The sequence below is a fragment of the Tenrec ecaudatus genome, chromosome 4 (genome assembly GCF_050624435.1).
Source record: "Tenrec ecaudatus isolate mTenEca1 chromosome 4, mTenEca1.hap1, whole genome shotgun sequence".
NCBI classification, from domain to species: Eukaryota; Metazoa; Chordata; class Mammalia; order Afrosoricida; family Tenrecidae; genus Tenrec; species Tenrec ecaudatus.
The window spans coordinates 198,809,336-198,820,227 of NC_134533.1; positions in this window are offsets into that span (position 1 = coordinate 198,809,336).

Here is a 10,892-nt window from a genome sequence, read left to right on the forward strand (position 1 = left end):
GCGAGCGCCTGGGAGTTTTAAGCCAGATCCCAGCAATCTCAGAGTGGGGCTCAGAAACTCTTCCTGGCTGTGCAGAGGGGGAGCCTGTGCCAAGCTGAAGAGGGTCCCAGGGGCCTGCCAGGTGTGACTGACAGCTGGGGGGGGGATAGCCTCATGTGCTGAACCTCCAGAATAAGGCCTCCTCTCTGTGGAGGAGGGGGGTGCGGAGGGTCAGCCCCTGAAAAGGTGAGTCAGAGAAGATGGGGCTGGGGCAGTAACTGCAGGCCCCTGGGGGTAGGGGGGTCAGTCCGCTCATCACACGCTGCTCCAGGCTTATTAGAAAATTGCGGTGGCGAGATCCCCGCTCTGCGCCCTCCTCGCTCTCATCTTCCCTCTGCGCTGATGTCCCGCCTGTTGGAGCTCAGGGCGCAGCTCATCAGAGGGCCGCCGTGGCTGGACTCCTTCAAGCACAATTTAGAATTGAGCAGGATGATGGGAATTTCCCAAGGGGGCGGGGAGGCAGGGTTGGAAAGAAGCTTTCCAAAGTAATGAAGATTTGCACACCATGCGCAAGGACCAGCCTATTTCCCTGCCTTCTTAGACTACGACCAGCGGCCTCCCCTTCTGGCCTCGAGGGCCTCAGGACCAGCCCGTGCCGGCACGTCGGTGGGCTCATTCTCTAGGGCTCCTAGAACCTTCGACGCAGGCGAATCAAATCGGGTTACCTCCTGCACGAGTGTATCACCCGACAGGGGTATAGTTGGAGCGTCTGACCCAGGGCTCCCACATTAAACTCAAGCCGTCTGTTGAATAGGTGTATACTCTGTTGCATCTGTTTGCTTAAGAAAAAAGGAAAATTGCTCAATGAAGTCAAATCCAGGTGTTGAGGGGGCTGCCTCCCTGCTGCGGGCTGTTATTGGGGAGAATGGGTTTTCTTGCCTTTGCAGGCCCCTTCCCATCTTCAAAGCCAGCAAGGCAGCCCAAGTCTTCCTCACCTCACGTCGTTCTAACACTGACTCCGCGGCCTCCATCTCCCGCCCCTAAGGGCCCCGTGATTACCCTGGGCCAACCCAGCGAATCCAAAACCATTTGCCTCTTTTATCGTCAGCCAATGATCAACCTGCATCGGATCGGCTACCCTAACTCCCCTTCGCCAGGTCACCTAGTGTATGCGCAGGACTCTGCACACTTTGGGGTTGGTCATGTTAACTAAGACAACAGCGCAGTGCCAGGGAGCCTGGGCGCAGTGCCAGGGAGCCTGGGCGCAGTGCCAGGGAGCCTGGGCGCTATCCAAAAAGCTACGGTTATTCCCACTCTCCACTAACCCTCTCCCCCACAAGGCCGGTGAGCTCTCCTCCGTGTAATGCGGGACAAGCAGCTGAGAGGTGTGGATTGTCAGGAAGCTGGGCTCACGGGTGGGGTGGGGGATGGCAGGGATAGTACATCAGTGGGCTCGAGGGGTCAACATGAAGCAAGCCCTGAATTTCAGGGCTACTCCTCCGTCCACAGGTCACTGGCATGGGTGCATCTGAGACTCGGGTTTCCAGTTGGTTGTTTCTGCCGAGATGTAAACGTTTACAAAACAGACAAGGACGGCACATCTCCCTGAGTTCTACTTCCTCTCATCTCGGCGCACAAACCCACACACGTTGGCGATAGCGGCTTGACAGGGACTCGCCTGTGAAAATGGATGTAATCCCCCTCGGATGAGGATCCCAGAAGACCAGGGGCTGGTAAACACAGGTTTGGCCAGATTGGGAGCCAGAAGACCAGCCCGGATGAAAGCACCTTCGAGGGAGTTTGCCCAGATGCTCCTGAAGCTCCTCCCCATGGGATGGACAGGCAGAACTGGGAAGGGGCCAGGGCCTGGCACAACATTACTGCCTGGAGAAGGCGGACCCGGTGTGAGCAGCGCAGGGCCAGGCCAATCTTGAGGCCAGGCTTCTGTCTAGCTGAGAAGGCAGCTCCGTGGAGTCAGGGGCTGGGGGCCAGAAATGATTCAGTACAGAAATGATTGTCTATTCAATAGTCAGAACCAGGTAGCCGATGATGTGTTACAGGCTTCGGAAAGTGACAAAGGAACAGGCAGGAGGAGGATTCACCCAGAGGCCCCAACCAAGTGTATCAAACAAGGGCCTCCGTGTTCCATCTGTCCTGGGAGTCCACAGGAGAGCTTATTAGGGGAAATTAGGGTCGATACAGGTACTAGAAGCAGCACTGTTAATGTCATCTTTCCCTTTCTTCCATCTCCTTCCTTCTCTTTCTCCACCCTCTCATTCTTCCTTCTTTGATTTTGTTTTGAAAGAAGCTTGGAAGAGACGAAGAAGAGGAATAAGATGCTCGCTGCTGTTGTTAGGTCTATGGACTTGGTTCTGACACACAGCAACCCCATTGAAAGACAGTGCCCGGTCCTGCTCCGGCCTCGCAATCATTAAGCTTGAGTCCCTTGTTACAGGCACTGTGTCCATCCATCTCCTCAAGAGCCATCTTATCACTGGCCCTCGACTTTACCAAGCACGGTGTCTTTTTCAGAGACTGCTCTCTCCTGACAGCACATCCAAAGTCTCTGCGACTAAGTCTGACAACCACCTCCTCTAAGGAGCAGCCTGGCTGCACTTCTTCCCAGAGAGATTTGTTGGTTCTTCTGGCAGTCCATGGTACTTTCCATATTTTTCACCAGCACCGTAATTCAAATGCATCGATCCTTGCCCAACTTTGGCATGCTTCGGCCATTGAAAGACCATAGCTTGGGTTAGACCCACCTTAGTCCTCTACATAACACCCTTGCTCCGGGTCGACTCCTGAATGATGGGGACTCACCATGGTAACTGCTTGAGGTGCACACCCAGGCTTGCGGCACCACACTGGGGAGTCCCGGATCCTGCATCGTCTCCCCTGACAGTGTCCTTAGTCTTTAAAAAGGGAAGAAAGAGAACTCCTCCGGCGTCTGATCTTACAGAACAAGGCAAACCCCCGTTTTGATAGAATCAAACCCAAATCCATCTTACTGAGAGACCAAAGGAAGAGACTAAATGCAGCAGATCTTTTTTTTTTTCCCCTGAAGCAGTGGGATCCCATTTGAAAGGGAAAAACTTCCTCTCTTTTTTTCTTTCACGGCGAGGAAGAGGCACAGAAAATCAAAGTCCTTCTGCGCCGAGAATCCAGACGGGTGGATTTGTCCCACGTGCCCAGAACCTGTGGGAGGGCTGGGTGTTTCAGGATGTGGCGGATTGGTGCTTGAGAAGGGGCTGGGGATGCAGAATGGGGAGAGGAGCAAAGTTGCCAGAAGACCCGGGGTGGGTGGAGGCACGGGCTCCTGTTTCCAAGTGGCTTCCAGATTGCACCCTTGGATGTCAAGGAGCGGGAGCCTGGTGAGCAATTCTCATCAAAGTCGGCCCGCAGCAAGCCTCCCAGACTTACCTCCCATCACTGCGCTTAATTGTCTTGCTGCAAAGTAGATGGAATCTAAACCCAAACATCTCATCTCACTCTTCCTTATTACACTGCTAGCTGTTCTTCACCCCTCCGGCTCTTCCTCGTGAATGGGCCACTGGAGCCCCAAACAAAACAAGACAAAATAACCCAAGACTGACAAACCAAGGAAATACCAGGAACACAATTTCCTGTTGCAGATTTTAAAACCCTGCCACACACTGCTTTGGTACCATGGATATCTACTTTTTACCTCTCTAGCACATTTAATCATTGAATGGGGGGCATGTCTCAAAGTGCTGCTTAGATGTCATCTTCTCAGAGAGGGCGGCCTTTCTCTCCCAAGGGAGAAGCGCCTAGAACAGCCCCTGATAGAGAGCAAGTGGCTGGGATCGTGGGCTTCTGTGTCAACCTGGCTGAGCCAGGATTCTCGGTGGTTTGGCACTTGCGGCTTTGTAATCTCCAAGGATTTGACCTAACCCAATGTAATCAACTTCATGATGGGATCTGCTGGGAGCAGCCAAACCACTGTAAGATTAGGGTGGAGCGCAACCCCTTACGCACATCAAAACCCGGATGCCGGTGAAAGGTTTCCTCAGGGGTGTGGGTGCAGGGGAACACTTGCTCTTTGCTGGCTCTAGAGCAGTGGTTCTCAACCTGTGGGTCGTGACCCCTTTGGATCGAACAACCCTTTCACAGGGGTTGCCTAAGACCATATTTCCGATGGTCTTCGGAACCGAGACACCACTCCTCTATCTATCTCCAAGCGGATCCGCCCACATGTAGATACACCCACCTACGAGTACCCGGCATGAAGACTGTTACCCATGCTACCCCATGCTTCAAGACAAAATTTCATTTATTTGTCATTGGAAATAAATGGTTCACAATATATAATTACATATCGTTTTGTGATGAATCACGATGCTTTCATGATGTTCAATTTGTCACCATGAAAATACATCCTGCCTCTCAGATATTTACATGACGTTTCATCATAGTAGCAAAATGACAGTGATGAGGTAGCAACGAGAATAATTTTATGGTTGGGGTTCACCACCACATAAGGAATTGTATTAAATGGTCCTGGCATTAGGAAGGTTGAGAACCACTGGTCTAGAGTCTGCATCTGGCTCGTTAACCTCTGGTTCTTAAGACTTGCCACACTGCCTGCCAGTTCCAAGAGCCATAGCATCCTACCATCTACCTGCTCTCTGTGTACGCATCCTCTTTTGCGGCCTGTGATGTCCCTGCATGTCTTGGGTTCATCAGACTCAAAGCTATTTCAGTCAGGAGAAGCCTCCAGTTTGGCATCTGACACACAGACTTGAAATCAGACTAGACTTACCCACTTCTACGATGGGGTAGGCCATTTTCCTGATCTAAGCATCACTGACTTTGCTTCTCTAGCAAACCCAGCTGAACACAGTAGCCAACCACTATATTGGAGTAAAAGGAATCTGTCGTTCGACAACGTCCCTTGACCACACCCTAAGGTGGACACAGAATTGGGCACAGTGTGGGAAACAAAGCAATCGTGCTTCCAAGTCCCCACCTTGGGGGGTTTGACTGGCGTGGTAGCTACATAAACTGTTGTCAATTTGAGACTTAAGAGTGAAGGGGGTGGAGTCCGGCCTGTCAATCAGGTCCCAGGTTGATGACCTCATTTGGAGGCAGTAAGGAGATATATAGCTCGCTAGAGGAGGGACACAAAGCTCACTCCCTGTGAGATACTCCTGTTGAGAAGAAACATGGAGCTACCCTAAAGCCCAGGAGCTGAAGGAGCCAGGTGGAAACTCCTGCCAGCACTGAGATGCTTCCACTGCCACTAGATCCACAAGACTTCACAAACACTGGCCTGTGATCTTCTGCATTCAGCGTCATTGCATGTGTTGCATGAGTGTAAAGAGGAATTTATAGATTGGTATTGGGATAATATAGGACTTATGGACTTGATCTGGACTGAGATGTTTTCTCGATATTCATTTGCTCTTGTATATAAAGCTCTTTTTTATACACATATGGATTTCTATGAATTTGTTTCTCTAGTCAACCTAGACTAAAGCAACTGGATAATTGAGGACAGGAAAAAATGTACTGGGACATATTTATATAAGATAGTAACCTTATAACGGAAATAGAGCAAGAGGGAAGTAAGTGGGGTAGCCCATCTGCAAATGATTTCATTCATCCATCCCAAAACATGCTGAGCTCTTACTAAAGGTGCCCACCGGACTGTGTGCTGGGGTGACTAATGCTGAGGCCCAAGCCTTGACTTCCTGGAGCTTAGCGTTTGGGGGCTGGAAAGTAAAAGGAGTGCCCAGAGACAGAGGGAATTTAGACTTCAGGGTTTAAATGAAAGTGATTTTGTTATCGCAAAGTTAAGGTCATGATTTGACCAAGAATTAAGCATTGCAAGTTCCATTTCAAGTCCATGCAACTTCTTTTATTGAATCGGTTTTCACAACTGAGGAAGAGCTGGAAAACCATCTAGACCACTCCCACCACACCCTCCTTTAGGATCAGACGCAGAAACTGAAACTCAGATTGATCAAGGAAGAGCTTTGCATATACGACAGAGAGCGCGTGTCCCTCCCCACAGTGCGCTGTCACTCTCCCCTTGCTGCAGGGTGGATTCCTACTCATAGGACCCCTGTAGGGGACAGTAGAACTGCTCCATCAGGTTTCTGAGACTGTAATATTTACGGGCACTGACAGTCTCATCCTTCTTCTAAGGTGTGGCTGATAGGTTTGAACCATTGACTTTGTGCTTAGCAACACACTGCTTAGCCCGCTGGGCCACCACGGTTCTTTCCCACATCCCTAGAGTGAAGGAATCATGGTCCCTAGAAGGTAGAAACCACCCGTCGCTCAACAGGAGAAAGACAAGGCTTTCTACTCCCATAAAGAGTTACAGTCTTGGAAACCCAAAGAGGCAGTTCTACCTCGTCCTGCAGGGTCACTCTGAGTTCAAATCGACTCAGCGACGGTTAAGGTTTTGTTTGTGTTCAGTGCTCACATCAAGAGCCCTGGATGGTGCAGACAGCTGAGTGCTCAAAAATGAACAGACAGGTTATCAGTTTGAATCCACTAGCGAGGCCTCAGGTGCCCTGGTGGTGGTGTCGAGGGCTTTAAGATTGGGGCTGCCAACCCCTGACTCCACAGTTCAAACCCACCAGCTGCTCTACGGGTGGAAGATGAGGCTGTCTTCTCTTATAAAGACTGACAGCCTCAAACCCCACTGGGGTAGTTCTGCTCTGCCCTGTAGGGGCATCATCCCTCAATGCCACTGAGTGAGTGAGCCGTGTTTCAGCACATGGATAATGCTCGCCCTTAGCCATGGGAGCCTGCCCAGCTGAGGCCCCAGGTACCCCGGAGCAGAGACTAGCCACCTCTGCACTGCCTCGTCTGAGACGTGGCCCAGAAGAGCCATAAACCGGATATTGCTTTAGGCCACTAGGTTTGGGGGTGCTTTGCTATCCAGATAGCCGGGTCGCCCTCCTTCCACGAGCCCAGCTACTGAGAGAAACCGTTTTAAAACCTCAGCCATGCTGGACCAAATGTCCCCTTAACTCTTCACTTACAAGAACCAGTAAAACCTCTTTCAAACTGTCTCCAGACAGTCAGATTTGGCATAATTATATTCCTTGCAATTTTAGGATGTTCAACCCCGGCTAAAAAGCACGAAGAGAGAGGTGGGGGAGGGGAAGCAGATCTGGAGCCAACTCGGCGGGTGACCTAATTCACATCGATCCCCATCTCCTCCCTGGCTGAGAATCCAATTATTATTATTACTATTAATTTATTTTGCAAGTGCCATCTTCCTCCCCACGAGATTGATAAGAAACTAACTGAGTGGTTCTCATCTAAACTGATCACAGGAGTCTCATTTTCTTGGCCATGACAGGCTCAAACATGAGCATGAGAGCAGGTTCCTCCAATGAGATGTTAGGAGAGGTGTGCTGGGCGGAGCCTCTGGGCACGGGGATGACATGGAGGTGGGGATTGATGTACCCTGTGAGAGGCCTAGTCCTCTCCTGCTTCTAGTTATGTGCAATGGCGAGGAACAACCTGGTTCCATGGAAGGGTGTGAGTTGGGAGTTCTTTCTCAGGGACTTAATACTGCAGGCTCATCGTCGGATGTTACCCAGCAAAGTCCCGAGGCCCAGGGAGACAGTTGGGTGGCCAGGTCACAAAGCTAACCAAATGCCAGAGGGAGACAAGAGACTGACGGCCGAACGCAAGCCTCATCCTGTCCCACCAGGCCATTGCCCCGCCCTCTGCCCACCGCACCATCAGCCCAAGGACATCTGTAGTCAGATGGGCCTACGGGAGCTCATCTGATTTGAATCCAGCAGGCTGTAGTCGATCTCATTAAGCAATTACGTGCAGGAGAGCTGCATCTCCGGAGCCTACCTGCGCGTGCTGATGAGCCTGTATAAACCCTCGCTGGTTGTTGTGATGGATGCCAGAGGCTGCTGAGAACTCGGGCAGCAGGTTCCTGCTGGGCCCCAGTGGGGGCTGTGGCAGTGTCTGTCTATAGACTCGGGAGCCTGCGTCTGGATAATTACCCCCATGGGATTGCCAGATTAATCTCACCCGGGCCAGAAGGTCGGTTGCTTTTGGTTTATGAAGAACCAAAACCTTTTAAGATGCCAACTGACCATGACTGAAAGTTAGTAAACCCATGTGGTCCAGCAAGAATAGGCCCCTCATGAAAGCTGAATACAGGTCGAACATGATAGTGGGACAAAAGGAAAGTAAAAGGAAAGAGAGGAAAGAGCTAGGAGGCAAAGGACATTATAGATGTCTAAATACAGGCATGTACATATGTAAATATATTTATATATGATTGGGAAATAGATCTATATACATATATTTATATGTTAAGTATTAAGGTAGCAGACAGACACTGGGCCTCTACTCAAATACTCCCTCAATGAAAAAACGCTTTGTTCTAATAACCCAGCATTCTGTAATTCTCACCCAACAGGATAGCTGAAGACAAATGATGGTGCCTGGTTATCAAAAGATATAGCGTCTGGGGTCTTAAAGGCTTGAAGATAAATAAGCGGCCATCTAGCTGAGAAGTAACAAAGACCACATGGAAGAAGCACACCAGCCTGTGTGATCATGAGGTGTCCTGATTATTAACCAAGGGTGTAGGTCATCTTTCCTCTGGCCAGAGTACATTGGAAAGTGGATTATCTCCTTCCATCCCTGACCAGCCCAGGGAAGGCCAGTCTCTCTTGGGGACTTGCCTGGATGTGTCCTTGATTGACATCACCCTACTAGGACAGTCCTGGGACTCACATCGTCATGAGTCATGCCTTATCAGTTGTTCTCTGAAGGCCCTGGACCAATCTTGTCAGCTCTGCTATCTTACGTAAGGTACCTGTCCCAATTATAGCATTGTTCTTGCTTCTGAAGTCTCACCTGTAACTGTGATGTATTGATCTGCCACCACTCATGAATTTGTCACAGTGTCCTTTGTTTGTGCCTTAGTTAACTGGCGCCCTCACTGTGAACCTGTCATTATGACCTCATGCTAATGGCTTCCTGCATCTGGAGGATGTGTCAGCGTCTTTGTATTGTTGCCTTTGTCCCTTTTAAGATTTACCCAACTGTTCTTCTTAAATCACATTTGAGATCGGGTCTCTTTTGTAACCTAACACGGGAAGCCGTCAGCATCTGTGTGGCCCTGAGTGTGGAAAGGGCTTGGTGCCGTGGGGCGAGAGCACTGGGCCAGGGGTCCAGAGCAACGTCAGCCAACAGTGTGAGGCAAGCTCAATACCTATCCTTAGATTTTATAGTAACCATCAGGGAAAAATGTGAAAAAAAATAAAGCTTTACAAAAAAATGAAATGAAAACAAAAGCCATCCACTTCATTAAGACATTTTACTTCACCCAAACTATCCGGAGGCTATAGAGCCTGCAGTCGAAACGCAGACTCAGTGCAGCCGCAAACAGGAGAATCCTGCCGTCTCCCACTGAGCCGAACTGTAAAGAGGTCTGCAAAGAGGTGCAACGTGCCGCCGGTCTCACTAAGTTATTGGGGTGTTGTAACAGAGACATGGACACCAATGTGCAATTGGTTCCTTAGGGTGACTCTTAATGTAAGTCCATAAATAGGCCACGGACTCCCAGAAGAACAACACAGCAACCTCAGAACTAGCAGCTGAAGGTGCCCGAGGCGCAAGCAAGGTAAGGCTTCCAGTGTCTCGCTGGGATACTTTCTCAGGAACATCAGTGACTCAAAAGCACAGGGTGTTTGGTAAAACAAAAAGAGGGTCAAATCTCAACCGTGGCATCAGCCGTGCCTGTGACCCAGGTCACGTGTATCCTGTGAGTCAGGTGTGGGTATGACATTGCCAGGAGCCTGATGGCCACGGAGAACAACCAAGGTATTTTCTATTTCAGTTTTAGATTTGAGAGATCTAACTCACAGGAGCAAGCGTTCCACAGGGTCTTCGTTCCTACTGAAGAGAGTGAAGGGGCTTGGAGAACGAAGGTCTTGGAGTGGCTGGGCTGCCTGCCGGGCGGTGTCATGGACAGACAGCTGAATGCGGGCTGGCTCTGAGGTGGACACAGTTACTGTTCAAGATCCCTTGACTTCTCCTTGCCTCACTATCTGCTCTGACAAATGGGGGAGTCCAATAGGAACTGCTGCCTCCAGGCCCATTGGGAGGCAGAGCTTGCGAGAGGGCGCTGTGTTTGTTGGGTGCTATTGGTCAGTTCCAACCCATAGCAACCCACTGCATAGCAGAATGAAACACGGCCCCGTCCTGCACTCTCCTCACCACGGTTCCTATGTCTGCGCCCATTGGTGCAGCTGCTGGGTCAGTCCATCCCCGTGGAGGGCCTGCCTCTTATTCAAAGTCTTTCCACTTCGCCACACATGATGTCCTTCTTCAGGGACTGTCTCTGCTGGCAACATGTCCAAAGCATGCGAGAGGTACTTTGGGGAAGGCTCAATAGCAGGCTGCTCTGGGGACCATGCAGACACATGCTGGGCGGCTCAGTTTGGGAGCTGGCCTTCCACACGGCACGGGTTCTGAGTCATGGAGGGACAGCAGGCCAGAGCCGTGAGGATGTCACCGCTTCTCCAGATGTCTGTCCCAAACCAACATGTGCGTGAAAACCACAGCCAACCTACTTGGGTGACTCGGGATCATGGCAGGAGCCCTGGTGGCACTGTTGATGCAATGTCGGGCTGCTAACGGCAAGGTCAGCGGTTCAAATCCACCTGATGCTCCACAAGAGAAAGCTGAGGTTTGCAACTCCCATAAAAAATTAGTCTGAGAAACCCACAGGGGCAGTTCTACTCAGTCCTCAAGGGTCGATATGAGTCGGAATCGGGTTGATGGCAGAGAGAGAGAGGGAATGTTGCAGATGGCAGAGGGGCTTGAAATATCCCAGTCTCTGTCTCCCTTCTTTGGTGGGAGTTGACAGCCTCAGGTGTGTCGGGTCTCCTAAGGCC